Source organism: Beta vulgaris, chromosome 8 (assembly GCF_026745355.1).
Source record: "Beta vulgaris subsp. vulgaris cultivar EL10 chromosome 8, EL10.2, whole genome shotgun sequence".
Lineage (NCBI taxonomy): Eukaryota > Viridiplantae > Streptophyta > Magnoliopsida > Caryophyllales > Amaranthaceae > Beta > Beta vulgaris.
Window position 1 is genome coordinate 12866505 of NC_079209.1, and position 10161 is coordinate 12876665.

Genomic DNA, 10161 nt, shown 5'->3' on the forward strand with positions numbered 1-10161 from the left:
ATAGAGATAATAAGTTCGTTATATTGGGTCGTCTATACGTCTTGCTAGAGAAAGCTATAGAACTTCGGATTAGTAAATAAATAAACCCGAAGCCCAATGTAACGGATCCTACAAGGTCACACGTTAAACTTGGATCAACAAAAGAAACCTAGAGCCCAAGAGGGCCCTAGGGTGGCCGGCCAAGAGATAGGAAAAGGGGAGAGAAATCTGACCTAAATACTATTATATATTTGGGTTAGGTAGAAAAGAAAACAATCAGTTTATTCTCTTATTATTTTCTCTCTCCTATTCTCTCTCTTCAAAAGTCATGTTATACTCCAAGAAAACAAAGAAGAAGTTTCTTCCTTTCCAACTAGCATTGGTGGAGTGTTGATCCGGGTTGGTGGACTAAGTAGAGGAATCACATCTGAGATTCTCAATCCGGGTTATTCAAGCTTTGTGGAAATTACGCTACAAAGGTTATTTCTAAACTTGTATGTGATCCTTAATTGTATATGCATGTGATCCTGATTTAAGTGCTTATGAATTTGATTCATGAAATTCCGCTTTATAGTACTTATATATTCCTACAGTGGTATCAGTTTTAGCCTCTTGCATATAGAATTTTGGTCATAAAGTTTAGTTTATGTATGATTAATTTTAATTTGATTAAGGGGAGGAATTAAATTATGGATTGAATAATTAATTGAAATTTGTTAAAAAGAGTTTTAATTACTTTCTTTCTCAATATTTAATAGCCGAATTTTTAAACCTCCTAAACCCTATATTTCGAAATTTATAAAATTCTGATTTTAGATCTCTAAATTTCGATAATAAATCATATTATTAATAAAATTTTCATGCTTAAAATCGTTTATGTATGAAGATAAATTCATATAAAAGGTGTTTTGTATGAATTAGTGATTAATTATATGAATAATCTGAAAATTAATTAAAATAGAGATTTTGAAATTTGATTTTCTGTATTAAGCATAAAGAGTTATGTTTAATTTAATCAAGATCACCTAATTAAATTTACAAGAGATTGTAATTTTAATATCCTTCAAGAAAAGAAAAAAAAGATTTGAAAAACAGAAAAATTGAAGGAGGAAAGATAAGGAGCAGTGGCTGCTCCGGAATCCGGTGGTCTGCCGGCGAAATGTCGGGGAAGGAAGACGCAAGGCTGCCGGCGAGCAGTCGCGTCGGAGGGAGAACATGGCGGCAGGCGACGCACGTTCGACGTGCAAGCAGTGTTGTTCGCTGCGTTTTAGGAGGTTCGTAGGCTGGCGCTGGTGGTCCTTCTGCCGGCGTCGGCCCACGGTCGCGAAAACCGGCGAATTGCCGGTGGAGTCGTCTGAATGGGGTGGCCTGAAACGGTCGCCGGAATTTTGGCTGCAAGCTTCTCGGTGAGGCTTGCGTGAAAGCAGCCTTTGTGCTGCTGTGTTTCACGTGTGTTTTCAAAGTTTTAAAAAAAAAAAAAAATTTTTTTTAAGGAAAACGTGCCTAAAAATCTGGGCAGCAGAATTTTTTTTTTTATTTTATCCTTTTGGAAATTTTATTTTGAAAATCAGAATATTGAGAAAGATAAATTTCAATTATGTTAATTATTGACTTGGTCATAGATTTCAATCCATAATCTGATTTTTTAATCTAATTAAAATTAATTAGGCTAGTTTTAAGGGATAGAATCTTTAGGTGATTAGTTATTACTTAAAATTTTATCTTCTTGCTTTAATTAAGAATATTTGATATTTTAATTGATTGGCAAGTATAATATGTGATATTATTATGTGGCTTTTATATATGATATATTTGCTATGTATGACTAGTATGGCCCAAATTAAGATAGAAAATACGATCTGCGTATCGTGATGTATTCTTGTAATTTTAAATACGATCTGCGTATCGTTAAGTATTTTTGTAATTTATTTAATTTAGTTATTATTAAATTATTTTGATACTTATGTAATCCAAAGAAGAGTCCATCAAGAGAAGGCCCATGGAAAAGGTGGATGGAGATCCATGAAGAGTCCAAGAAGGAGCCATTGATGTTAGTTCTTAGGATTAGGGGCCATACTAGATCATTTTATTTTCGCATTTTATTATTCTTTAAAATGCTTATAAGTTTATTGTATGTTGGTTGTTGATGCGCTAGAGTTCACTAATTCATACAACATAATAAACTTAGGCCCCGTAAATATTAAGGTTTGCTTTTCCAAACATAAAGTACTTATAAAACCCTTAATTAATAGTAATAGGTCATGCCTCCGCAGGGTGTTATCATTAATTTTGGGATAATAAGGTAAAATTGCGAATTTTACAACTTAGTTTGGTTGTCCTTAACAAAATTATCAAAAGCGTTTTGAATTTTGAAGCAAGAGATAGTTAAACATGCGATGTTTATCCATCTAAACAAGAGTTATAAAGTGTTATAATTAGTAAAAGAGTTTACTTACCTTGATAATGTAACGTTAATATAAGGCCTCCGTCTGCTTAGTGTTACATGTTGATAGGATCTTGTAAAACACTTATTCATAGGGGACTTTAATTTTGAATAGGTGGTCAACCTAGAAACCTTTACATGTTTTAGGTTGCTTTATAAACATAAAATTGAACTTTGCCTTATTTTTCTGTCTGTAGATATCATGTCTAATAACAACAACAACAACTCCGGTTTCAACATTCGTCCTTTTCTGGAAAAGGACAGACTGAATGGTGAAAATTTCCTTAATTGGGAAAGGACCTTAAGACTCGTTCTGAGGTTTGAGGGTCGAGAGGACGTCTTAGATACCCCGCTTCCTGTAATAACTGATGAATCAACTGACGCTGAAAAACGTCGTGCAAAACAGGCTAGTGATAAGTCTATACCAATCACTTGTTTGATGGTAGCAGCCATGGAGCCGAACCTCCAAAAGAGGTTCGAAACCAAGGATGCCTACACGATCATGCAAGAGCTGCGGGCCATGTTTAAAACTCAGGCCCGAGTTGAGCGGTATGAGACTAACAGGGAGATCCTTGAATGTCACTTGAAGCCGGGTCAAGCTGTTGGCCCCCATGTGTTCGAAATGATGGGTCTTTTCGAAAACATGGAAAGACTTGGGTTCCCTTATAGGCTCGAGTTGGCTACTGACATCATTCTCCACTCACTACCTGAAAGTTTTAATCAGTTCAGAATGACCTACAATATGAATGAGTCTGAAAAGACTTTGCAAGAGCTGCATGGATTGTTGGTCAATGCTGAAAGGAACATCCCTAAGGTTGAACCAAAGAAAGAGGTTCTGTTGGTTCAAAAGGGAAAGGGTTTCAAAAAGAAATGGGCAGGAAAGAAGGACAAAGGCAAGCAAGTTGCCACTGTCGCTGAAAAACCTAAGCCAACCGCCAAGCCCAAGGTTGCTGCGGAAAGCAAGTGCTTCCACTGTCACAAGATTGGACACTGGAAGAGGAACTGCCCGATATACTTGGAGGAAATAAAGAAGTCTGGGGCTTCTACTTCAGGTATATATGTTATAGAAATCAATTTACTTCTACTTCTTTATGGGTATTTGATACCGGTTGTGGTTCTCACATAGTTAATGATGTGCAGGGACTAAAAAGAAGTAGGAAGTTGGCAAAAGGCGAGGTAGAGCTACGCGTTGGAAATGGAGCACGAGTTGCTGCACTTGCCGTCGGAAGCTATAGTCTACACTTGCCATCTGGGCTTATTTTAGAATTAAATAATTGTTATTTCGTTCCTACAATAACTAAGAACATAATTTCGGTTTCAGTTTTGGATTCTGAAGGTTTTTGCTTTGAAATAAAGAACAAATGTTGTTCCATTTCTTACAATAATATGTTCTATGCCAGAGCTAATTTGATAAATGGTTTATATGTGCTTGATAAATCATTACAAGTCTATAACATAGATAGCAAGAAAAAGAAATCAAATGATTCTAACCTAACCTATATTTGGCATTGCCGAATGGGTCATATAAACCAAAAGCGCATTCACAAGTTACAAAAGGACGGTATAATTCCATCATTTGATTTCGAATCATTTGATGTATGTGAATCATGCTTAATGGGAAGATGACAAAATCACCATTTACTGGAAAAGGTGAAAGGGCCAGCGATCTTTTAGGACTCATACATACAGATGTATGTGGTCCTATGAGCACAAAGGCAAGGGGAGGGTTTAATTACTTCATCACCTTCACTGATGATTTGAGTAGATATGGCTATATTTACTTGATGAAACATAAGTCGGAATCTTTTGATAGATTCAAAGAGTTCCAAAATGAAGTACAGAATCAACTTGGTAAGACAATAAAAGCACTACGATCCGATCGTGGTGGTGAATATTTGAGCCAAGAGTTTGATGATCATCTAAAGGATTGTGGAATTCTTTCACAATTAACTCCACCAGGAACACCACAGTTAAATGGTGTATCTGAAAGGAGGAATCGAACATTACTAGATATGGTTCGATCTATGATGAGTCTTGCTGATCTACCGATTTCTTTTTGGGGATACGCTCTCGAAACTGCTGCACACACACTAAATAGGAGCCCGTCAAAGGCTGTAGAAAAGACTCCATATGAGTTATGGAATGGAAAACCTCCAAACTTGTCTTTTCTTAAAATCTGGGGATGCGAGGTCTATGTAAAGCGGTTACTATCAGACAAACTCGCACCCAAGTCAGATAAATGTCTCTTTGTGGGATATCCAAAAGAGACAAGGGGTTATTACTTCTATAACCGTCAAGAGAACAAAGTGTTTGTTGCTCGTGATGGTGTCTTTCTTGAAAAGGAATTTGTTTCTAGAAAGACAAGTGGGAGTAAAATAACACTCGAAGAAATTCGAGATGAGCAACAACTGGACGTGGCTCACACCATGTCAGAGACGGCCCAACAAGACGAAAGTCATGTTGAGGAGATAACGTATTCAACGCATGAACCTCCTACCGTCCCATTCGAAGTTGAATCAAGCGAAAATCTTCAAACTGTTGAAGAGAACGTTTCTCTTGATGCTCAGACCCCGCGTAGGTCTAGTAGACCAAGGATTCCAAACAAAAGGTTGGTTGATTTCCTAATGACTGAGAATTCTGAAATTATGATTTTGGAAAATTCAGAACCTACTACCTACAAACAAGCTTTGACGAGCCCAGACTCTGAGAAATGGCTTGAGGCCATGAAATCCGAGTTAGACTCCATGTCTGAGAATAAAGTTTGGACACTAGTTGACTTGCCTGCTGGGGTTAACCCTATTGGATGCAAGTGGGTGTTCAAATTGAAAACAGACAAAGATGGAAATGTCTATGTCTACAAAGCAAGACTGGTTGCAAAAGGATTCAGACAAGTTCATGGTATAGACTATGATGAGACCTTTTCTCCAGTAGCAATGCTTAAATCAATTCGGATACTTTTAGCGATTGCTGCATTTTTCGATTACGAAATTTGGCAGATGGATGTCAAAACCGCATTCTTGAATGGGTTCTTGAATGAGGATGTGTACATGACACAACCTGAAGGTTTTGAAGATCCAGAAAATCCTAAAAGGGTTTGCAAGCTTCAGAGATCCATTTATGGATTGAAGCAGGCATCTCGGAGCTGGAATCTTCGGTTTGATGAGGCAATCAAACAATTTGGTTTCATCAAAAGCGAAGAAGAGTCTTGTGTTTACAAGAAGTTTAGTGGGAGCAGCTTAGTCTTCTTGGTTCTGTATGTAGATGACATACTAATCATGGGAAACGACATACCAATGCTTGAGTCAGTCAAGGAATGGTTAAAGAGTTGTTTCTCTATGAAGGACCTTGGAGAAGCTGAGTACATACTGGGAATTAAAATCCATAGAGATAGGTCTCGAAGGATGATTGGGCTGAGTCAAGAAACTTATATTGATAAGGTTCTTACAAGGTTCAACATGGAAAACTCGAAGAGAGGTTTCGTTCCCATGTCACATGGCATATCGCTTAGCAAGAGTCAGTGCCCGACTGAGCCTGATGAGTTAAAGCGAATGAGTAGCATTCCTTATGCTTCGGCTATAGGGTCTATTATGTATGCCATGATAAGTACTCGACCTGATGTTGCATATGCCTTGAGCATGTGTAGCAGGTTCCAAGCAAATCCAGGAGAAGCACACTGGACTGCAGCTAAGAGCATCCTTAAGTACTTAAGGAGGACTAAAGGCATGTTCTTAGTATATGGGGGACAAAGTGAGTTGGTTGTTGAAGGTTACACGGATGCAAGCTTCCAAACCGACAGAGATGACTACCGCTCTCAGTCAGGGTATGTCTTTCGTCTGAATGGAGGAGCAGTGAGCTGGAAGAGCTCAAAGCAAAGCACTGTAGCAGACTCTACGACAGAATCAGAATATTTAGCAGCAGTTGAAGCAGCTAAGGAAGCAGTTTGGATAAAGAAATTCTTGACAGAGCTGGATATCGTACCTAGTGTTCTGGAAGGAATTGAGTTGTTTTGTGACAACAATGGTGCTATTGCGCAAGCAAAAGAGCCAAGGTCACATAACAAGTCCAAGCATGTGATGAGGAAGTATCACCTCATTCGAGAAATAGTTGACAGGAAGGATGTCAGAATCTGCAAAGTTCATACGGATGAGAACGTGGCTGATCCGCTAACTAAACCACTACCTCAACCCAAGCATGAGTGTCACGCTAGGGCTATAGGCTTGAAGCAAATGTTAGAGTGGCTTTAGATTGTACTAGGTTTAGAGAAACTTATTACAATGTAAAGACATGGTTTTGCTATTTATGTTTTATAATAAATTTTGTCTTATTTAATTTTGGTTTGGTATTAAATAAAATGTCCAAAATATATCTTGAATTCTATGGTTTTGTCAAATATGTGATTTGATGAATGAAACACCATAAGTGAACAGAATTCATAGAATATTAAAGTTCCTAATCTAAGTCATTAAACTGGACATAAATGACTTATTAAAGGGATTAGCATATAAGATTGATTGATAGCTGTTTCATGGGCTATGGAAACATAGAGATGTTTAATCAATCATATGGACATGTATAGTTGATACATAGTCGAACTTGACCATGCTTAGAAGTTTATAACTTCGAAATTATATTAGTAGATTCCTGAGACATGAGTAGAACATTACTCAGCCCAATGATTAGTATAGCTTTGATACTGTCAAACGTCATGCCGTAAAAGGGGACTATAAAGACAGCATTCAGGTTGTGCTAAAAGTTGAGTGGGAGTATTGGTTACTACAAGATTGGAAAGTCCTCCTATATGAGATAGGATAGGTGTCTTGGCCCCTTGAAGAGTGAAAAATTGAAAATGCATGGCCGTGCTCAAATGGATCATTCGATGATCATTTGTTTGACAATTTGAACTCGGATTTCAAGAAATAATTTGAAAGCTAGTATGGATGATATAGAAATATGATCATACTATCAAATTAAGACATTAAGAGACTTGCGGAATAAAAACATTGCACACTCGTCTCGGACAAGTGGGAGATTGAAGGATTTATGTCCTCGACTTAAATGCAATTACTAATATATAATGGATCGTATTATAGAGATAATAAGTTCGTTATATTGGGTCGTCTATACGTCTTGCTAGAGAAAGCTATAGAACTTCGGATTAGTAAATAATAAACCCGAAGCCCAATGTAACGGATCCTACAAGGTCACACGTTAAACTTGGATCAACAAAAGAAACCTAGAGCCCAAGAGGGCCCTAGGGTGGCCGGCCAAGAGATAGGAAAAGGGGAGAGAAATCTGACCTAAATACTATTATATATTTGGGTTAGGTAGAAAAGAAAACAATCAGTTTATTCTCTTATTATTTTCTCTCTCCTATTCTCTTTCTTCAAAAGTCACGTTATACTCCAAGAAAAAAGAAGAAGTTTCTTCCTTTCCAACTAGCATTGGTGGAGTGTTGATCCGGGTTGGTGGACTAAGCAGAGGAATCACATCTGAGATTCTCAATCCGGGTTATTCAAGCTTTGTGGAAATTACGCTACAAAGGTTATTCTAAACTTGTATGTGATCCTTAATTGTATATGCATGTGATCCTGATTTAAGTGCTTATGAATTTGATTCATGAAATTCCGCTTTATAGTACTTATATATTCCTACAGCCCAAATACAAGGTAATGTTTGATAAAAGGAATAACATGAATTTCTTGATTGGTGACAATAAATCAAGATTAACAGTAGTATATAAACTTGGCAGGTTTGGCAAGTGAAACCAGCAATAACAAAAAAATAGCTATTGCACTCATAGCAATTACAGGCACAGCCACCTTAGTTTCGGCGTACTATCTATGGAGGTGGATTTGTCGACGATACGGTGACAATTCATCTCTTTGCTCTGGTCATTTGCTTAGTCTGCTTAATGCTACACTGCTAACTTGACGTGTAGGTATTCTCGCAGCACGTAAAACGATGTCAACCAGCAGGGAAGCAAGATTTGCAGATGCTGGAGTGGATGAAGCTGATTTAAAAGATTTAGTGCTGTTTGACTTTAAAGAATTGGAGATTGCAACCAGCAACTTTTTGGTCAAGGTGGTTTTGGTCAAGTGTATATGGTAAAGATATGTTATTTATATGCTGGAGAGATTTAAGGAGATATATATGTGAAGGTGAATAACAATTGTTTCTTCTCAGGGAAAACTAGAAGATGGGCAAGAGATAGCCGTGAAAAGACTCTCATGAGCATCCGAACAAGGCCAACAGGAGCTTATGAACGAAGTGCTTGTAATTTCGAAACTACAACACAAAAATCTTGTTAAATTGTTGGGTTGCAGTGTAGAACGAAAAGAGAAACTACTAGTCTATGAATACATGCCAAATAAGAGCTTAGATGCACTTATTTTTGGTACATTTCTAAATTCATGCTTCTTTTTTGTGTGAATATTTTATAATTCATTCGTTTCTTTTCAGGTGACTAACTTCTCTTATTTAGAAATGCCATAATAAATCAGATATATCACATGTGTTGAATTATTATCGTTATATATTCCATGCATATTGCGATGCAGATTTTAATCATCGAAAACAGTTGGACTGGACAAAACGCTTCAATATCATCCATGGGATATGTCGAGGCCTCCTTTATCTTCATAGAGATTCTAGATTGAAAATTATTCACAGAGATCTGAAAGCAAGTAACATCTTGCTTGATGACGAGCTTAACCCAAAAATATCAAACTTTGGAATGGCAAGAATATTTGGGACCAAACAAGATCAAGCCAACACCTTGAGAGTAGTTGGCACCTAGTAAGCATCCTGACGAATTAACTTCATTATACACTTAAACTAATTGAAAAGTGGATTTCTAACGTTTTCTCTCTCTACAGTGGTTACATGTCTCCTGAGTATGCCATGGAAGGTCGATTTTCTGAAAAGTCTGATGTATATAGTCTTGGAGTGCTACTATTAGAGATCATCAGTGGAAGAAAAAACATTAGCTTTTTGGAATCCGAGTCTTTAGGCCTCTTAACTTATGTATGCTATAGTATTAAGTCAATCGATTTCTATATAAGGAATTTACTTTCCCTTACTCTATTTGTGTGAAAGAGACTTATACCAATTACCATATATCTAACACTTCTTATTTATCCCATGATGCTAGGCGTGGACATTGTGGAACGAGGACGATATGGTTTCTTTGATTGATCCAACTATTTCTTATTCATCCTCCAAAGATGAGATTTTGAAGTGCATATATTTGGGGTTATTTATAGGCCAAGCATTTCGACATTGATTTCCTTGCTTGATGGCAATGATATAACTGATCTTCCATATCCAAAACAACCAGGCTTTACGCTAAGACAAGCTAATTCTGTTGATGGGTTTCCGCAAAATGGCCAACAACAGTGCACAATCAACCATCTTTCTTTGACTGCTGTAAGCGGTCGATAGTGCATGCTTTGAAGAGCTTTGTGTATTTTGTAGTTATGTATGTTGCGACGATGTGGCCATGTGGGAGTAGTATAGCATGAATATTTCTTATTGTAATACGCAAGCAAGCAGCTAAGCACTATACAGGATACCTGTAAAGAAATGTTTAGGGTTTAATTGCTTGCTTATTCTATTGATATCAAACATATATATATATATAGTACATCAAAGTAGGAAACCATATTAACAAAGAACCCTATACATAAGGAAACATATCCTATACAATCTTGCCTAACACACCCCCCCCCCCTTCAAGTTGG

At 37.1% G+C, this 10161-nt stretch overlaps 1 pseudogene; it reads left to right on the forward strand.

Moving 5' to 3' along the window:
- The first annotated feature begins 8383 nt into the window (after nucleotides 1-8383).
- Nucleotides 8384-9862, forward strand: LOC130589395 (G-type lectin S-receptor-like serine/threonine-protein kinase At1g11330; annotated as a pseudogene).
- The last annotated feature ends 299 nt before the right edge of the window (nucleotides 9863-10161 follow it).